The 20,187-nt window shown below is 37.3% G+C and overlaps 1 pseudogene; it reads left to right on the forward strand.

Moving 5' to 3' along the window:
• Positions 1 to 15,021: 15,021 nt before the first annotated feature.
• Positions 15,022 to 20,187, forward strand: part of LOC126076269 (39S ribosomal protein L9, mitochondrial-like) — a 172,319-nt pseudogene continuing 167,153 nt past the window's right edge.

A 20,187-nucleotide genomic window follows, 5' to 3' on the forward strand; every position in this document is an offset into this window, starting at 1 on the left:
TCCGTAATTCAAGCCAGATTCAGGAAAGGACTCGGAAGGAGGGACATCATTGCTCATGTCAGATGGATCTTGGCTGAAAGTAGGGAATACCAGAAGGATGTTTACCTGTGTTTTATGGACTATGCAAAGGCATTCCATTGCGTGGATCACAGCAAATTATGAATAACATTGAGAAGAAAGGGAATTCCAGAACATTTAATTGTGCTCATGCAGAGCCTGTGCATAGACAAAGAGGCAGTCGTTGGAACAGAACAAGGGAATATTGAATGGTTTAAGGTCAGGAAAGGTGTGCATCAAGGTCGTATCCTTTCACCATACTTATTCAATCTGTATGATGAGCAAATAATGCAAGAAGCTAGACTATATGAAGAAGAGCAGGACATCAGCATGAAAGACTCATTAACAACCTGGAATGTGCAGTGACACAACTTTGCTAACTGTAAGAGAAGAGAATTTGAAGAACTTACGTGAAGATCAAAGACCACAGCCTTTAATATTGATTATGGTTCAACATAAAGAAAAAAAAATCATTCCAACTAGAACAGTAAACAACATCATGATAAACAGAGAGATCGAAATTTTCAAGGATTTCATTTTACTCGTACTCGCAATCAATGCCCTTGGAAGCAGCAGTCAAGAAATCAAAGGACACATTGCATTGGGCAAATCTGCTACAAAAGACTTCTTTAATGTGTTCAAAAGTAAAGATGTCACTTTGAGGACTAAGGTGCGCTTGACCCATGCCATGAAGTTTTCAGTTGCCTTATATGCATGTCAAAGCTGGACAATGAATAAGGAAGTTCAAAGGAGAGTTGATGTCTTTGAGTTACGGTGTTGGAAAAGAATATTGAATATACCATGGACTGCCAGAACGAACAATCACATACCTTGGGCATGTTGTCAGGAGGGACCAGTCCCTGGAGAAGGACATCATGCTGAATAAAGTAGAGGGTCAGCATAAAAAAGGAAGACCCTCAACAAGATGTATTGACACAGTGGCTGCAACAACAGGCTCAAACATAGCAATGATTGTGAGGATGGCACAGGATCAGGCAGTGTCAACACCAACTAGATGGCACCTAACAACAACAACATCGAGTTTTTCAGTGACACTTGATGTTCAAAAAGTGTTCTTAAGAATTCTTATCATCTCAAGGCTGCCTTCATAACCCAAGGCTGTGTCCTCACAATGCCACAAAAGCTGACAGGAAAGAGAAAATTTTTTTTCAATTGTTGTTAGTAATCTCAAATTAAGGACATGTTGTTTGATATTATTTTATCCATTTATTCCTTGGTAACTGGTTTTGTTTTGCTTTTTGGCATGACATATTTTTTCTTAGAAATTGGGGTTAACCTGCTTTAGAGACAAATACCTCTTGGGTGTGGTTAGTTCAATGCCAATTGTGGATATTTGGGGGATTGTTCGTGTGTTAGATGATTCTTGGACTTTACCAAAATAGCTAAGCTAACTAACAAGTATCCCCAGGGAGTTAAGGGCGCAACAAAAAGATGTCGTATTCATTACCTGAACCTGAATAATCCAAGGTCATGAGAAGTTTCTAATGTCCTATAGCCTCAGATCATATTATGTAGGAATTAAAATGCATTACCTATTTCAAATATTCTAACTTTCTTTAAATGAAAACAAAATATATTTTTCTGTAACTTAGTATTGTTTTATAACAGCAGGAAAATCTTTCCAATATCCTGTAATTGATGGTGTAGACTTCATATGGCATGATCAAGAGCTATAAATTAACTGAACATATATTATTTCTAAGTTAATATGGCTGAAAATCAGTATGTCTGAATTCTGTTACACAGAAGAACCAGGGAAAAAAAATTACTTCCATTAAAAGACTCCAAAATCTTTTTATAGACTGGAATCAGTGATATGATTTACTTTTGAAGTGCCACTCTGGGACAAGGAACGTTGAAAAAAGGCTATTTTTCATTCAAATAGATGATACTACTGACCCATCATCAATATGTGCTTTCTGTCATTTTATTCACTGAATCATCCACATTATTTCTCCAGCTTTACCTTATAACCAAAGCACTTGCTTGTAGATAAGGAAAGTGATATGAAACACACACACTCACACATACACACACACAGGACTCAGATATCTTTTGCAATTAATACCGTTCAAGTTTTCAAAATCAAAAAAAGAAAATGTGCTGATTCCTAATTAGATGAAAATACAAATGTATAAATATTATAGTATATACTTAGTAATGATTCTATTTGTAGCTGAATCAAATTCAGAGTTTCATCTAGGACCATTCAGAAATATTAAGATTATTGGCAATGATTTCAGAAAAAAAAAAAGTTAACACCTGCAAGCCAAAAATCTCTGTGTGTGTGTGTGTGTGTGTGTGTGTGTATTTGCTTCTTAATTCTTCAAAAGCAAATTTAGATCCTGGATATGTCACAAGAAATCAGATTCATTGTTTACTCTGTTTCTTTAAGGTGACTTCACATTTGTAACTTTCAAAATGTGTTAATATTTTCTTTGTATTTTGAAAGAATCGATAGCATTTGAGGCTTTTTCCCTGCGCTTTGGCAGGGCAAATTGGTATTAGTTTCTGGTGGACCATGCATTTTGTAGAGGTGCTAATTTCTGCTTCTAGGTCTTAAAAATTCATACAACATTCAACAAGAATTTACCAAGTATATATTATTTTCTATGCACTGGGCTAGATGTGGAGCTTTAGAGATTAAAAAAAACAAAAACAAAAAAACTTCATTTTTTTCCTTTTAGGAGATCACAGTGTAAGGACAAAAATGAGTGAGAAAAAAATTATTACCATTTAATGTGATACGTAGAATAGTCACAAAATCACAGGTTTCAAGAGAAACATACGGCTGGGTTTGGGATTCACGGAAAATCTCTGGTGGGATGGGACACAGTTCACTGTGATTGAAGACGCCGGTACCAGTGGTGCACTTCTTGTGTATGTATGGATAAGACCAAAAAGAATATGTGTTTGAAACTGTCTCTTTGCTTTATAGCCTACCTCAAGGCTGTACTTCAAGAAAGCCAACCTATACCTGATTGTGAAAATTCCTACCGGCCCATAACTCCCTAGAATCCCATATAACACTACATTGTCTGAAGTTAGACTTAAATGTATCTTTAAAACATTTATTGTGTCTGCCCTGTTCCAGTGCTCCTATTCATCTTACATATTGCTGTTACCAGACTATTTTACAGTTATTCCTTCTCCAAACATCTTCAATGTAATATGTTTGTGCAGGAATTAATGCAACTTGGTTTATCCAAATCAGTTTCAACAGTCTTCAAATAAGGAAATAGAGACATTATGTGACAGCTGCATTCATGATAGGAAAAGTGGCTTTTCACAATAGAAAAACAATCAGAATGAAGACAATGAAAAAGTTTTATTTTCTGAAGAAAAGGTATCCACAGTTTTTACTTTATACCTCTTTCCTAATTTTTAAATGCATTAACTGCAGGAAAAGTTCTTGAAATATTAATATAATAAATAAAGCAAAATAAATTCATACAAAAATGTCAGGTGCCTCTCTTTATTAGCATATAGACACAACATTAATTTTTTAACAGCTTTATCGAGGTATACTTTACATAATGAGGAGCCCTGGTGGCTCAGTGGTTAAGAGCTTGGCTGCTAACAAAAAGGTTGGCGGTTTGAATCCACCAATCACTCCTTGGAAACCCTATGGAGCAGTTCTACTCTGTCCTATGGGGTAGTTATGAGTTGGAATTGACTCAACAGCAATAGGTTACATAACAAAAAATCATCCATTTTAAGTATATGATTAAATTATTTTTAATAAATTTACAGAATTGTACAACCCCCCCATGATCCAATTTTAGGCCATTTTCATTACCCCAAAAAGTTCCTTTCTACCCATTTGCAATCGTCCCCTTTTTCTGCTCAGCATTAATTTTATCCTCAAAATGCATAATAAAACATTGTAGGTAAACCCTAGCTTACAGATGTTTCAAAATTCAATGTGTAATGACATATATGAAACTTTATATGACAAAAACAATTATTACATATTTATGGTGAACTATTAAGTACAGTCTAAGAAGGTGGTAACAAAAGCATCCAAAGTAAAATTTCTTACTTAAAATAGTTTTATTTCTTTCTAGTGCAACAAGTAACTAGTCCATGGTGCTAGACGAGTTCCACCATCTTCAACACACTGTTTTCCTTCTCTGAGAAATCTCTACTTTCTTCATTGCCTATCAAATTGGAAGCAAGAAGAAAGAACCAAAGGATTACAACAGATCTGTTCTGGAACAAGATGTGCAAGCTACACACATTACTTCCATTAAAGGAATGTGGGAGAAGTAGTCTTGATGTCCAGCTAAGAGTAGGAGTTTCTGTTATCAAAGAAAGGAGAATATATAATAGTGAACAACTATCATTTTTTGCCACAGGCAACTAGTATAGTTAACTCTACAAATTTTTCTTTCTTTCTTTTTTATTGTGCTTTAGGTTACAGAGAAAATTAATTTCTCATTAAACAATACACAAATTATTTTGTGACATTGGTTGCCAAGCCCATGAAGTGTCAACACTCTCCCCTTCTCCATCCTGGGTTCCACATTTTCATTCCTCCAGTTTCCCTGTCCCTTCCTACCTTCTCATCTTTGTTTTAGGCTGGTGTCCGTTTGGTCTCCTATACATAATTGAACTATGAAGCACATTCCTCATGTGTGTTATTGTTTTATAGACCTGTCTAACTTTTAACTGAGGAATGAACTTCAGGAGTTACTTCAGTATTGAGATAAAAAGGTATCTGGGGGCCATACTGTCTTGGTTTCTCCAGTCTCTGACAAACCAGTAATCTGGTCTTTTTTTGTGAATTTGAATTTTGTTCTAGATTTTTCTTCTACACTATCCGGAACCCTCTATTGTGATCCCTGTCACAGCACTTGGTGGCTGTAGCCAGGCACCATCTAGTTGTTAAGGGTTCAGTTTTATGGAGGCTGTGGTAGTTGTGGTCTATTAGTCCTTTGGACTAATCTTTCCCTTTTATCTTTGGTTTTCTTCATTCTCCATTGCTCCAGGATAGCAGGACCAACAGGTGTATCTTAGACGGCTGCTCACAGGTTTTTAAGACTCCAGATGGTACACACTACAGTCAGATGTAGAACATTTTCTTTATAAACTATGTTATACCAATTGAGCTAGATGTCCTCTGCCATGGTCCGCAGCCCTCAGCCCAGAAACTCGGTCCCTTAGGGAGTTTGGATGTGTCTATGAAGCTTCTAAGGCTTTCCTTTGGTCAAGTTGTGCTGAATTTCCCAGCGTTGTGTATTGTCTTAACCTTCAACAAAGTTACCATTTATCTATGATCTAGAGTTTTCCCCTCCCCACCCTCCCGTCTCTTATAACCATCAAAGATTTTTTCTTTCTGTGTGAAAACCTTTTGTTGGGCTTTTATAATTGTAGTTTCATACAATATTTGTCCTTTTGTGATTGACTTATTTCACTTAGCATAACACCCTCCAGATTCATCCATGTGGTAAGATGTTTCACAGATTCATCATTATTCTTTATCATTGCCTAGTATTCCTCTGTGTGTATGTACGATAGTTTGTTTATCCATTCATCTGTTGATGGGCACTTAGGTTATTTCCATCTTTTTGCTATTGTGAATAATGTTGTAATGAACATGGGTGTGCATGGCTGTTCATATGATGGCTCTTATTTCTCTAGGATATATTCCTGGAATGGAATTGATGGATTGTATGGTTTTCCTATTTCTAGACTTTTAAGGAAGAATCATATCATTTTCCAAAGCGGTTGTACCATTTTACATTCCCACCAGCAGAATGTATTTGTTATTTTCTGCTTTTTTGATTAGCGCCAGTAGTGTTGGGGTGAGATGGCATCTCATTGTTGTTTTGATTTGCATTTCTATAATGGCTAATGATCACGAGCATTTCCTCTTCTGTCTGTTAGTTTCTAGAATGTCTTCTTTGTTGAAGTATCTGTTCATATCCTTTGCCCATTTTTTAATTGGGTTATTTGTCTTTTTGTTGTAGAGGTGTTGAATTTTCTTATAGATTTTAGAGATTAAACCTTTGTCAGGTATGTTATAGCCAAAAAAATTTTCCCAGTTTGTTGATTCTCTTTTTACTTTTTTGGTGAAGCCTTTCTTCTTCTTCTTCTTCTTTCTTTCTGGTGAAGTCTTTTGATGAGCATAAGTGTTTAATTTTTAAAAGATACCAGTTATCTAGGTTACGTTCTGGTGTTTGAGTATTGTTAGTTATGATTTGTATTCTATTTATGCCATATATTAGAACCCCTAGAGTTGACCCTACTTTTTCTTCCAAGATCTTTATAGTTTTTGTTTGTATATTTAGGTCTGATTCATTTTGAATTAGTTTTTGTGTATGGTGTGACGTATGGGTCCTGTTTCTTTCTTTTTTTTTTTTTTTTACAGGTGGGCATCCATTTTTGCCAGTGCCATTTGTTAAAAAGATTGTCTTTTCCCCATTTAATGTACTTTGTGTCTTTGTCAAAGATCAGGTGACCATAGGTGAGTAGATTTACATCTAGGTTCTTGATTCTGTTCCATTGGTCAGTTGTAAGGTTAAGAGCTTGGCTGCTAACCAAAGGGTTGTCGGTTTAAATCCACCAATCACTCCTTGAAAATGCTATGGTGCAGTCCTACTTTGTCCTATAGGGTCGCTATGAGTCTGAATTAACTCAACAGCAATGGTTTTTTTAGTGGGTACGTATAGCATCATATCATCTTCAAATAGGGTTAGCATTACTTCTTCTTTGACAATTTGGATGCTTTTTATTTCTTTTTCTTGCCTTATTGCTGTAGCTAGGACTTTCAGCACAATGTTAAATAGGAGTGGTGATAAAGGACATCCTTGTCTTTTTCCCATTCTTGTTCTCAGAGGGAATATTTCTAGGCTTTCTTCATTGAGAATGATGTTGACTGCTGGCTTTGTTTGGTTCCCCTTATTACGTTGAGGAATTTCCCTTGTATTCCTATTTTATTGAGAGCTTTTATCAGGAATGAGCGTTAGACTTTATCTAATGCTTTTTCTGCATTGATTGAGATGATCGTGAGACTCTTTTGTTTTATTTATGTGGTGGTTACGTTGATTGATTTTCTAATGTTGAACCATCCTTGCATGGATGGTATGAATCCCACCTGGTCATGATGCATTATTTTTTATATGATACTGAATTCTAGTGGCTAGAATTTTTTGAGAATTTTTGCATCTATCTTCTTGAATATAGTGTTCTGTAATTTTTTTTGTGGCATCTTTGCCTGGTTTTTGGAGCCCTGGTGCCGCAGTGATCAAGAGCTCAACTGCTACCGAAGAAACCAGCAGCTCAAATCCACTAGCTGCTCTTTGGGAACCATATGGGGCAGTTCTACTCTCTCCTGTAAGGATGCTATGAGTCGTAATAGGTTCAACAGAAACAGGTTTGGTTTGCTTTTTCCTGGTTATGGTATCAGGGTAATGCTGGCTTCATAGAATTAGTTTGGAAGTATTTCTTCTTTTTCCATGCTCTGAAATAATTTGAGTAGTACTGGTCTGGGCCCTTCTCTCAGCGTTTGCTAGAATTTTTCAGTGAAGCTATCTAGGCTAGGACTTTTGTTGTTGTTGTTGTTGTTGGGAGTGTTTTTATTAACTTTTCATCTCTTCTCTTGTGGGTCTTTTCAGATTTTTGATTCAGTTTGTGTTAGTTTACGTGGGTAAAGTGTTTCTAGAAATGTGTCCATTTCCTCTAAGTTTTCAAATTTGTTAGAGTACAGTTTTTCATAGTTCTTTATTATGATCCTTTTTATTTCAGTTGGGTCTATGGTAATGCCCCCATGTCATTTCTTATTTGGGTTATTTGCTTCCTCTCTTTGTTTTTCTTTTGTCAATTTGGCCAGTGGTTTTTTGATACTTTCAAAGAACCAACTTTTGGTTTTGCTGATTCTTTTTACACTTGTTCTATTCTTTATCTCATTTATTTCTGATCTGATCTTTATTATTTCCTTTCTACTGCTGGCTGTGAGCTTCTTTTGCTATTCTCTTTCTATTTGTTCAAGTCGCGTAGTTAATGTTTTGATTTTGACACTTTCTTGTTTTTTAATGTGTGCATCTATTGCTGTAAATTGACCTCTGTGAACACTACCTTTGCTGTGTCCCAAACGTTTTGGTATGATGTGTTTTCATTCTCCTTTGATTCTGGGAAGTTTTTGATTCCATCTTTGATTTCTTCTATTGCCCAGTGGTTTTTAAGCAGTGCATTATTCTATTTCCATGTTTTTTTTTTTTTCCCTCTTGCTCTTCCTGTTAACTTCCACTTTGATGGTATTGTGATCAGAGAAGATATTTGTATTATCTCAATGTTTTGGATTTTGTTGAGGGTTGCTTTGTGGCTTAAGACGTGGTCTATTCTGTAGAACATTCCATGTGTATTGGAAAAAAAATGTGTACTTTGCTGCTGTTGGGTGGAGTGTTCTATATATGTCTATGAGCTCAAGTTGGTTGATTGTGGCCTTTAGATCTTCTGTACCTTTGTTGAGTTTCTTTCTAGATGTTCTTTTACTGAAAGTGTTGAGTTGAAGTCTCCTGCTATTGTGGAACTTCCAATTCCTTTTTTCAGTGCTGGCAGAGTTTGTTTTATGTATTTTTGAGCCCTGTCATTGGATATGTAGACATTTATTATCATTACGTCATCATTAGATAACATCATTCCTTGTCTTTTATGGTGGATTTTGCCCTAAAGTCTATTTTATCTGAGATTAGTATTGCCATTCCTGCACTTTTTTGGTTGCTGTTTGCTTGATTTTTTTTATCCTTTGATTTTTAATATATTTTGTCTTTGTGTCTATTGTGTGTCTTTAGACAGCATATTGATGGGTCATTTTTTTTTATCCATCTGTCGCCCTCTGTCTCTTTATGGCTGCATTTAAGTCATTTAGTCAGTGTGATGATCAATACATGTGAGTTTACTGCTGTCATTTTGTAGCCTTTTATATGTGTGTGTGTAGTACTGACATTTTCGTTGTTCCTCTTACTCTCCTAGTCTGAGTTCCTTTTGTTTATGGAATTTCTTTTTTTTTTTTTTTGTAGATTTTGTGTTTACCAAGATTTTGTGTTTTTCTTCTTTATTTTGATGAGTAGGTTTGTTAACTTTATTTGTTGTTACCTTGAATATACCTTTATCTTCCTAAGTTTAAACCAGTCTTTTATTACTTAATATCACCTTGACTTCCTCTCCATTTGAAAGTTCTATACCTACACCGTTTATTCCCTCTTTTATTGTTCTGATATTGTTGTCATTTACAAACTGATGTCTCTGGTTCCCTGTTGCAAATTAGTTTTGTTTTATCCTAGAGAGTTCATTACCTAAGATGGTATCTGGCTGATGCTTCCTTGTGTCCTAAATTCAGGTTGTTTTCTGATATGGTTGGTTCTCTCACTGAAGGACTCACTGTAATAATTCTTGTAAATTTGCTTTGGTTTTTACATATTCCTTTAATTTCTGGATATGTCCTAATTTTGCCATCATATTTGAGAGAGTTTTTCAGGATATATTATTCTTGATTGGCAGTTTTTTCTTTCAATGTTTTATGTTTGTCATCCCATTGCCCTTTTGCCTGCATGGTTTCTGCTGAGTAATCAGAGCTTAGTCTTATTGCTTCCCCTGTGTAGTGTTTTGGTTTTCTTGAGCTGCCCTAGAATTCTTTCTTTGTTTTTGGTTTGGCAAGTGTGATTATGATATCTTGGTGACTTTCCTTTGGAATCTGTCCTATATGGGGTTCATTGAGTTTCTTGAATAGTCATCTTTTCATCTTTCATGATATTAGGGAAGTTTTCTGTCAGCAAATCTTCAGTGATCCTCTCTGTGTTTTCCATTTTCTCCCTTTTCTGGAACTCCAATCACACACAAATTTTTGCTCTTGATTGTAACTCACATAGTTCTTATGTTTTCTTCATCTTTTTCTCTGATTTTTCCTCAAAATGGCATTCATACATTTGTCTTCAGTTTCACTGATTCTGTCTTCCATTGTTTCAGATTTGTTCCTAAAACTTTCTATTGCAGTGTTCATATCTGAAATTTTTTGTTATCTTTTGGAATTCAAACTGCTGTTTTTGTATGATTTCTAATTGTTTATTTATTTTGACATTTTGTTCTTGTGTTATTTTCCTGAATTCTTCCATTGCTATGTCTGAATTTTCCTTGATTTTGGCCATGTTTTGGTTGGTTTTGTCTATGTTTTCCATGATTTTGTCTATTTTTTTCCTTATTTTTGTTTGTGCTTTCCTCAACCTCTTTCCTAATGTCTTGGAGAGCCATGAATATTAAACTTTTGAATTTCCTTTGTGATCCTTAAGGTTGTGTGTCAACTTGTCTGGGCTATGATTCTCAGTGGTTTGGCAGCTATGATGTACTTTGGGTGTCACATGATGATGTGATCACTTCCATGATAAGATTTCATAAAATATGATCACCTCCATGTTGGAATCTGTTGTGAGTAGCCAATCAGTTGAAAGGGAGTTTCCTGGGGGGGTGTGGCCTGCATCCAGTATAGGTGGACTTTCTGGCAAGGCTTGTGTGCTTTTGCTCACTCTCTATTCTGCAGTTGGCTCATGTTCATCTGATCTTCAGTTCTTGGGACTTGAGCTAGTAGTTTACCTGCCATCTTGCCTGCCAATCTTGGGATTCATTGGTCTTGACAGTCTGTGAGCAAGCGCCCTGCTGTCTCACCTAGTGCTATTGGGTTTGCCAGGCCCTATGGCTATGTGAATCAGGAGAGGCTTCCAGCCTGACCCACGGACTTGGGACATTCCAGCGTCTACAACCACATGACTCATTTCCTTAATCTGAATCTCTACATATTTATGTGCTTTATTGGTTTTGTTTCTCGAGAGAACCCAGCCTAAGACACCCTATCAGGAAATTCCCATGCCTTTTCTTCCACAGGAAAGTCATCTGGTGCTTTATTTCAGCCACTTACTGGTGCTATCCTGTTCATTTTTTTTTTTTTTTTAAATATGTTTTGGTATCATCGTCTGTCTCCTAGATATTCAGGCATTATTTCACTTATTGATTGTAGGTTTGTTTGTTTTGTCCTACTTTTTTATATCTGGGTGGGTGGCCTGGGTATGTTCTGTTCCTCGCTTGTGTGTAGGCATGGTAGTTCTTACCACCTCATCCAGGTGGGCAAAGCCAGTCACTCGGCTATGGTGCAGTAGGGCATGTCCAATGGAGCGGAGAGCCAGAGATGTGTCATTCATCGTGTCACAAACCGGGTCTCATAGGGCAGGGTAAAAGGCAGTGGGGAGGGGCTCAGGAGGCTGGGCGAGTCCCACTTGGGGGCCCAGCACTTGCAAGATGAGGCTGGAGGTAGTGAGAAGATGTCGAGGGTCTGGGCCAGTTCCACTCAGGAGCACAGCACACAATGGGGCAGGACCAAAAGTGGCAGGGTGGGGTCCAGGGATCTAGGTTGGTCTCACTCAGAGGCCCAGCACTTGCTGGAGAAGAGGAGAAAGGCAGGAAGGGGGCAAAGGGAGGGGCAGACGGGGCTAGAGGGAGTAGGAAAGTAGGATGGGTTCATACTGTGGTCCCGGAAGGCAAGGCTGCTGGGTTGGGGGGGGTTTGCCACTATTCACCAGATGGGTGGAGGTTTCAGGAGTGTGCTCCTGTGGTTACTGCATGAGATTGAGTACATTCTTGAGCTGCAGCCAGCAAACATGATCTTATTTAGCTCTGGGTGTGTCTGTGCCATACCTCTATCTCCTACTGGAAATTCTGTGAAGCCACCTCTCTCTGTTTTTCATGTGGGGTTCTTGGCTTTATCCTGAGATGGTCATGCTGCCTTCTACTAGTTGATCCCCACTCTGTATCTCTACTCATTTTCCATTTTTCATCAGTTTCTTCTCAGTAGCTTCCCATCTAATATTTTATCCCTTCATTTAAAGTTCAAAGTTTAATGATTGACATCTGTATCTGTTTTACTTGGTTTTTCAGGTCTTTGTTGCAGAGGGATGCCTTAGTGCACCTGACTAGTCCACCATCTTGGCTCTGCCTCCTAACTCTACAAATTTTAAAATGCAAGCATTTTTTTTTTTTAACTCATCTTTGTCTCCTCCATAGTGCCCTTTTAGGTGCTTGATTAAAAAGTCCCTTTTTTCAAAGTAGTAATGCTTGAAAGGTGGTTAGTAGGAAATAAGTAAACAATAACTCACAGGGAATTATTAAATATATATATTTCATATATCAAATATTATTTAGAGTTATGCAGAGAAGGCATAGTGATATGATGATGGTCAAAGAAGTCCTCTCTGAAGAGGTGATATTTAATCTAAAATCCATTTATGTGAAATTCAGTGGGAAGATGATTCCAGACCAAAGAAAGAGCTGGTTAAATGTTCTGAGGTCAGAAGAAGCCTGATATATTCAAGGAAGAGACAAAAGGTCAGTGTGGCTAATGCAGAGTGTTGGGGGAAGAATAGAATAAATTAATGTCAGAAAGGTCAGATCAGGTAGGGTTGTGTAAGGACAGGAAACAAATTTAAGTTTTATTCTTTCAAATACCTTTCTCTCTCTCTGTCTCTCTCTCCCTATCTCATACACATTCACACACACGTATATATACACATGCTGAGTAATTTAAATTGTATGTAATTTATATGATATATATAATCTCAAAGCAAATATGTTGTCTTCTGTCTTCCCTTTGTGATAGTCTTAGTAGTGTTCACAAATATTTTAGTATTTTTTTCCTTCCAAAGATGCATCATAGGAAATTGTAATTCATCTGTGAAGTTAGGAATGACTAGTTACATTCTTCGACCAATGAAGTGTGAGAAGTGAACTGGTTCACATTTAGCATAATCCTTAAACATCATGGTGTGATTTACCATATTTTTACACAAATAACACGTGCTTTCTGCATCTGTTTGCTGGCCATGCCCTTCTCATGCAAGGTATTTTCTTAAATATGCTATGTTAATTTTTTTACAGTAACACGTGGAAGAGCATTGGCAAGGAGATGCTTGTGAGAGTGTGCCATGGGAGAGGGCATGACTGGCCAAAAAATGCAGAAGGTGCACATTACTTGCATAAAAGCACAGTATTATATGTTCATTCCCTGCTGCAGTGAAAATGGTTACACATAGGGGGACCCTATTTTAGTACAAATAGCAGAGCACGCCATTAAAACTTTTGAACATATAATGTAAGGAAGAAATAAACTTTTAATTTTTTTTTAAAACACTGATATATGGATTTTTTTTGTACCTAATCTATCTTGTTTTTTTTAATCTATCTTGAATCATAACAACCATTAAATATATTCTGTGGGTCTAGGTCTTCCACTTTGCCTACATGCAATTTCAGAGAAGTGATTTGATTTTCCAATTGTATTAGTTCTATAATTGTTATGCCCTTTACCTTGTAATATCCAAAATTGTAAACTTCTGTTGGCGCTGACCACCTAGTATGTCAGAGGGATGTGACTGGGCCCATCTCCATTATCTGTCTTTTATTTGTACTTCTCTACCCACCCCGATTTTGCTTATAAAATTTCCTCAGGGTCAGAGTTGAATTGTGTGAAGGGAGAGGTAAGGTAGGCTTCAGGGGGTAAAGATTAAATTTGCATAAATATACTTTAGCTTTTGTGTATCTATAGTTGGCTGTTCCTCTCATGAAGTTCCTGGGTGGTGCAAACCATTGGGATGCTCAGCTGCTAACCAAAATGTTGGAGGTTCGAGTCCATCCAGAGGAATCTGAGAAGAAAGTCCTGGTAATCTACTTTCAAAAAATCAGTCATTGAAAACTCTATGGAGTGGGGGCACAGTTCTAGTCTGACACACATAAGGTCACCCTGAGTCTGACACACAGAAGGTCACCCTGAGTCTGACACACAGAAGGTCACCCTGAGTCTGACACACATAAGGTCACCCTGAGTAGGAACTGACTCTGAGGGGATCAGTTTAGTTATTCCTCTTGGGAATCTTTGGGGATTTTTTTTTTTTTTTTTTTTTTAGATCTCCTGCTACAGCTGAGAATAAGTCATTGTCAATTCCCTTTATGAGGTTAAATACTCTGGTTTATGGCTTATGATCTCTTTTTTAGCTCCTCAGAAATCTAATATTTTACCTCCTGATGGAAAAAAGTCTCACCCCTACATGCAGTCCTTTGGGACATCATTGAAGACAGCTTCAGGTTCAACATTTCTCTCTTGTCTGACTACATCTGGTCCTAGGAAAATGGACAGCTATGACTTAAATACATTGTGGAAGCTGTTAGAGCAGCTGAACTCTCGTCTTCCCAGTATGAGTCAGAGACTGTCCACTGTGTCTACCAAACTGCAGGGGACACATTGAGATAAGCAGTATTCTTAACCCTTTAAAGGATGATTTTTTTTTTAATTATTTGGGTTTTTTTTCATTAATGGAATGGATGTTGATTCACTGTTAGTTGGAAGTTTTTTTTTTATTATTATTATTATTTGAAAAAATGAGCTGTCAGTTGCAAGGGGGCCATATTTGTCCCATGTCCCATGAAGCACATCTCAAGCACAGTATATATCAGTCCTATGGCCCAGGAAGTACATCCCAAACTGTTTGCAGGGAGGTGAGCAATTTTTAAAGATGTCATTGGGGAGTAGGCACTTTATAAAAATATCATAAGGGAAATGATTAATGCAAGTGGGCCATATCAGTCTCATGTTCCATGAAACACATCACACACCAGGTACGTTTCAGTCACATGGCTCAGGAAGTGTATCACAAACTGTTTTCACCCAAAAAATAGCTCATTTACTTGAATATTTCTGAATGCTGGTGATCTTACCTTTTCAATAACACAGAGGAAATAGTAAACACACTTGCAAGCCTTATCACACTGTTCAGAAGCCAAAAGACACAAAGGTTTCATGCAATCACTTCTCCAGGAAGCAGCCCCTCATACAAATGGCTCTTAACACTCAAATGCGAGACAGGCCAACTTCCTTGTTTTTAGGCATTTGCACCAGTATGCGCCATGGTGCTGGAATGTACTAAAGTGGCTCAAACGCCTGCCAGTAAACCTCCAGGGGAAGAAAATGTAGCTGGAACATATATGTGTCATCACTTGTTAAAGTTTAAATTCAATTGTAGAATGGGAAGCACCACCCTCTCTCCCACACAGGTAGCATTCTCCAAAGGTACACCTAACCAATCTAAACTGCCAGTTTTATTCTCTCATTGTGAATGAAGGAGCTAAGAGTTAGATAACCACTTTTCTAAACCTATTTTTGCATTATTGTCTCTCACTTTACTTTGGAATGTTGTCATCTATCATCTTGTGGTCTCAGCTGAAACAGACTAAGATAAATTTAGTGTATGACTCAATGTGTATTTTAATCTTTCTTTACCTTTTGTTCTTTATTCTTCTCTTTTCCTTTTTTTTTCATCTAGCTGAATTGCAGATGACTACTTAGATCAGATTGTGCTTGAAGTCCTAAGATAAATTTCATGAACTTTGAATTTTCTTTTTTTTAATTATTGATAAGAAGTTTTTTTTTTTTTAATTGCTTCATGCATCATGACAAGATACATTGAAAATTTTAAATTTTACCTCACTCTTTTGGCTTGCAGTTCTCAAAACAATGTGGAATAACTGAGGCTTTATTATGCCTAATGTTGCAGATAAATTTAAAATGCAAATGAAATGATCACAGATAAAGAATTTTATAGCCAGAAAAGATCATAGAGAGAATCTACACTAACCACTTGTTTATTATTAAAGGAAAAAGACCTACAATCTTTAAATTACTTGCTCAAGATTATAAATCTAGTTAATATTAGAGTCTAAGTTTACCTACAAAACTCTCTCCATTATGCCATGGTGTTCATTATTTGTACAAAACTGCAAATGGACCCCACAATAATCATTAAAAGGTGTATAATGGCCACTTTCTTAAGAGATCTACTTAAAAGTAAGCAATATTCAAATGATTCAAAAATATCATCAATATTACTGTAAAATAATTGTCATCTTAATTTTGAAATGTTTAATGGGTTAGATTTTCATCTTTTTAAATAATGTCTTTCATATCTCATGTTTTTGGATATGTACCACATTATTTGTCTTGGCAGGATAAAATTCTTTCCTGCTTCCCCAAATTGTTTCTCTCTCCTAGTAAAGTGAATAGATGTCATTATTAGTGTTGGTGAATTTCAAAAGGTGTCTAGATGGGAATTTCCATCATGATTCTCCTGGCCTCTCTGACTCCCTTAGACCTATGCATTCACTCTGGGGCAAGAGAGGAGAAATGAGAAAACACAGGATCAAATCTGCCACTGTGTTTCCATTAACCTGAGTGGTCCCTTCACAACCTCGGAAGTGCAGGGAGTGAATGATGGCCCAAGTGGGGCAGGACAGATCGATTCCGTAATTTTTACTCACTGTTTCTCCTCAGCCTTAACTGGCTATTGATTGGATGAGCTGGAGATGGGTAGTGCCTCTGGGACCTGAGGACGACTAAGGGGAAATTCCCTCTCTCCACTCAGCAACACCTTCAGGCTCTTGTAGTCATTCTCTTTACAGAGGAGAGTAAAAAAAAACTTAACAATGAAGTCATCTGAAGAGAAATAAATTTCATCCTCCAACGGAAAAGTGAGCTTACTTTAATATTTATTCAGCTTTCAGATAATATTTATTCAGCTTTCAGATATCAATCATATATTTATACTAAGAAAACAAGAATAATTTCATATAAGTTCATAAAGTTTTAAACGAGTAGGAGTTTTTAAGATCATTTGATTTCTTCATTCAACACATGTGAACACTGAAACCCAAGATTGGTAAATGCCTTATCCCAAGACTTGGGGTAACTAGAGTAATCTTGGCTTTCTAATTTCAAGTCTAGCAGCCTCTAGTCTTAAAAGAGTTTTCTCATTCCTAACAGACAGCTGCAGAGAGACAGTCTCAATTCTTGCTCTAGGTCTTGTTATGTCATGTTATACCACCTAAAATTAATGTAGTCACTTGTTACCAGTGTGAAGATGAATCTAACACTGAGGATGTCAAACTTGAGTAATGCAAAGAATCTAGGATCCATTGACAGTGCTGGGCCAATATACCAATTCTGGAGCTTGCCCTACCTCTGGAATCTCTGCTGCTTTAGATAAGAAGTTACTCATAACGCTTACGACAGTTTAAGTAAGAATTTCCTTTCCTCTTCTCTTATTTCCAGTCTTACTCTTTCTTCTTTTCCTCCAGTGGAGGGGCCATCAAGGTCCCTGCAAAAAATAGGGAACACAAGTGGTTCAGCTTGAAGGTTACAGTTGTTCAAGAAATGCCAAACCTGTTGTGATAATACCATGGTTAGCTAATATCTGCTCCTGGAGTGAAGGATAGCTGTCACAAATACAGGGATGTGATTCCTCAGGGATGGAGAGGCTAGAGAGATAAATTCTATGTTGCATTACCAGTTTGCTACAGAAAAAACAGTAAGAGTCATTGAGTACTTAGGGTTTTAATAAGTTTTTCTAAGTTCGTGGTTCTCAACTAGATACAATATTCTTCCCCGGATTTTTGTCCCACAAGGGGACATTTGGCAGTATTTGGATACATTTTTGATTGTCACAACTAGAGGGGAGTGGTAGTGGTATCTGGTGGAGTACAGGACAGGGATGTTGCTAAACATCATGCAATGCACAGGGCAGCTCCCGCAACAAAGATTATCCAGCCTAAAACAGTAGTACTTTTGAGATTGAGAAACTCTGTGCTAAGCCAACTGCTATTCATGTGGGTTTCAGCAATCCTATCATTTTCAAAGACTAACTTGTATTCCACCCAACAAATTGTTAATTTAGAGAGAGAATGCTTTGGGAAGATGATTATAAACAGGGGTTGGGTAGAGAAGATCAAGTGTCTTTAAAAAGAGCATTTAATTAAAAGTAAATTTTAAAACAAATAGATCAAGGTCTTATAGACTAGAAATTTGTTTTAACAGCTAAAAGTATTGACAGGTTACAGAAATGAATAAAGTTCTCACTGTAGAGAGCCCACAACCAAGTGAAAAAGTGGGAGGTGTTGATTTATTTGGTGTCAGTTATTGGAAAAATAAAATAGCTTTATGTCTTACTCCAGCAAGTTGAGAATCTTAAATAAACTAGTCGCAAAGAATAAGATATGGCCCTTGCTTATGAGATGCTTACTATCTAGTGGAGTGAAAAAGACTGAAAATTGCAACATGATATAAGACTTGCAGGGAGCTTCCAAGGGAGCTGAGAGTATTTACACTTAGACTGGGGAAATTTCAGATTTCCTGAGAAGACAGCATGGTAGGAACTAAAGTTTTAAGAATGAGTAAGAGTTAGCGAGGCAAAGAATGTGGGGAAGTGTGTTCAGGGCATTTAAGCAGCATGAGTTAAAGCACAGAGCTGTGAAACAGCATGGTGTTGGAGAAAAACAGCAAGTCATTTTTTTCCAAGTGCGTAAAGTAAAAGCCAGGGTATGGCAGGAGATAAGGTAAAAGAGTTACATAGATCATGGAGGGCTATACAGTATATAATAGTAAAGAGATAGGATTTTATTGGTAACAGGTTTCTACTGAAAAGTTCTAAGGCAGGCAAGTCTCATAATCAGATATTGTTTCAAATGGATTCTGTGGAGGATGGGTTGGAGGGGAGAAATACTGCAGGCAAGAGCAGCAGTTAGGCATCTATTATTTGGATTATTATTGTTTGGCCTAGATATGAGGAGGGTGGACAGTAAAGAAGTCATGGATTTGTTTGAGGAAGCATTACAAATGTATAAATAATTTAATAGTTATGTTTAGTATGAGATTGGCAATTGGGGTAAGGAAAATAAACAATTCAATATTGTATTCAGATCATTTGTTGGACCACTGTTATCATCCCGGTAGGTCATACAGGAACAGGAACAAGTTCATGTCAAGGTTGAGATACTAGAGAAGATGTCTAGCAGGTAGCTGGCTATAGAAATCTGAACCTCAATGTAGGTGTTGGTACTAGAAATCTACAAATGTGACTCATAAGCATTGGTCAATAGTTAAAATTAGGTAAGTGGAAGAAAGTAAGAAGCTTACATGGAGTGAAAATAACAATAGAGCAATGTTGTAAGATATTTAAGGAGCGGGCAGGATAAGAGGAGAAGCCATAGGAGATAAAGAAAAACAATTCAAAGAGAGAGAAAATTGTTTCCTGGTAACAAAGAAAAGAGTGGTAATATTGCCACTCTTTTAGTAGGTCAATAAAGATAGAAAAAAATCACTTAAGAACAAATATTATACAATCCCACTTTTATAAAAAGACAAGAATTGGAGGCGGGGCCAAGATGGCAGACTAGGTGGACACTACCGCGGATCCCTCTTGCAACAAAGACTCAGAAAAACAAGTGAATCGATCACATACATAACAATCTACGAACTCTGAACAACAAACACAGACTTAGAGACGGAAAACGAACAAATATGGGCAGACAGCAACTGTTTTCAGAACTAGGAGCCAGTGTACCAGGCAGGTGACCTTTGGAGCCCGATCTGGGGCAGAGCCCAGGGGGGCAGACGACACAGACAAGGGGCCCAACCCTAACCCCCCGAACCCATCCCGGGAGGAAGTCTAGCTGGTTGGCGCGGACGGCGTAGCGGCCCAGTCGGTGGGAGAAGCACCCGGGAGGCAGTGACTGATCTTGGAGCGGGGACAGCAGCATCCCAGCCGGGGAGCCGTCCTGCCAGGAGTTTGGCGGGAAGCGGGCGTGGCATCTTCTCAGACCACAAGGCAATGAAGCTAGAAATCAATAACAGAAAAACTAGGGAAAAGAAATCAAATACTTGGAAAATGAACAATACCCTCCTGAAAAAAGACTGGGTTATAGAAGACATCAAGGAGGGAATAAGGAAATTCTTAGAAAGCAAAGAGAATGAAAATACTTCCTATCAAAACCTCTGGGACACAGCAAAAGCAGTGCTCAGAGGCCAATTTATATCGATAAATGCACACATACAAAAAGAAGAAAGAGCCAAAATCAGAGAACTGTCCCGACAACTTGAACAAATAGAAAGTGAGCAACAAAAGAACCCATCAGGCACCAGAAGAAAACAAATAATAAAAATTAAAGCTGAACTAAATGAATTAGAGAACAGAAAAACAATTGAAAGAATTAACAAAGCCAAAAGCTGGTTCTTTGAAAAAATTA

Source organism: Elephas maximus, chromosome 4, assembly GCF_024166365.1.
Source record: "Elephas maximus indicus isolate mEleMax1 chromosome 4, mEleMax1 primary haplotype, whole genome shotgun sequence".
NCBI classification, from domain to species: Eukaryota; Metazoa; Chordata; class Mammalia; order Proboscidea; family Elephantidae; genus Elephas; species Elephas maximus.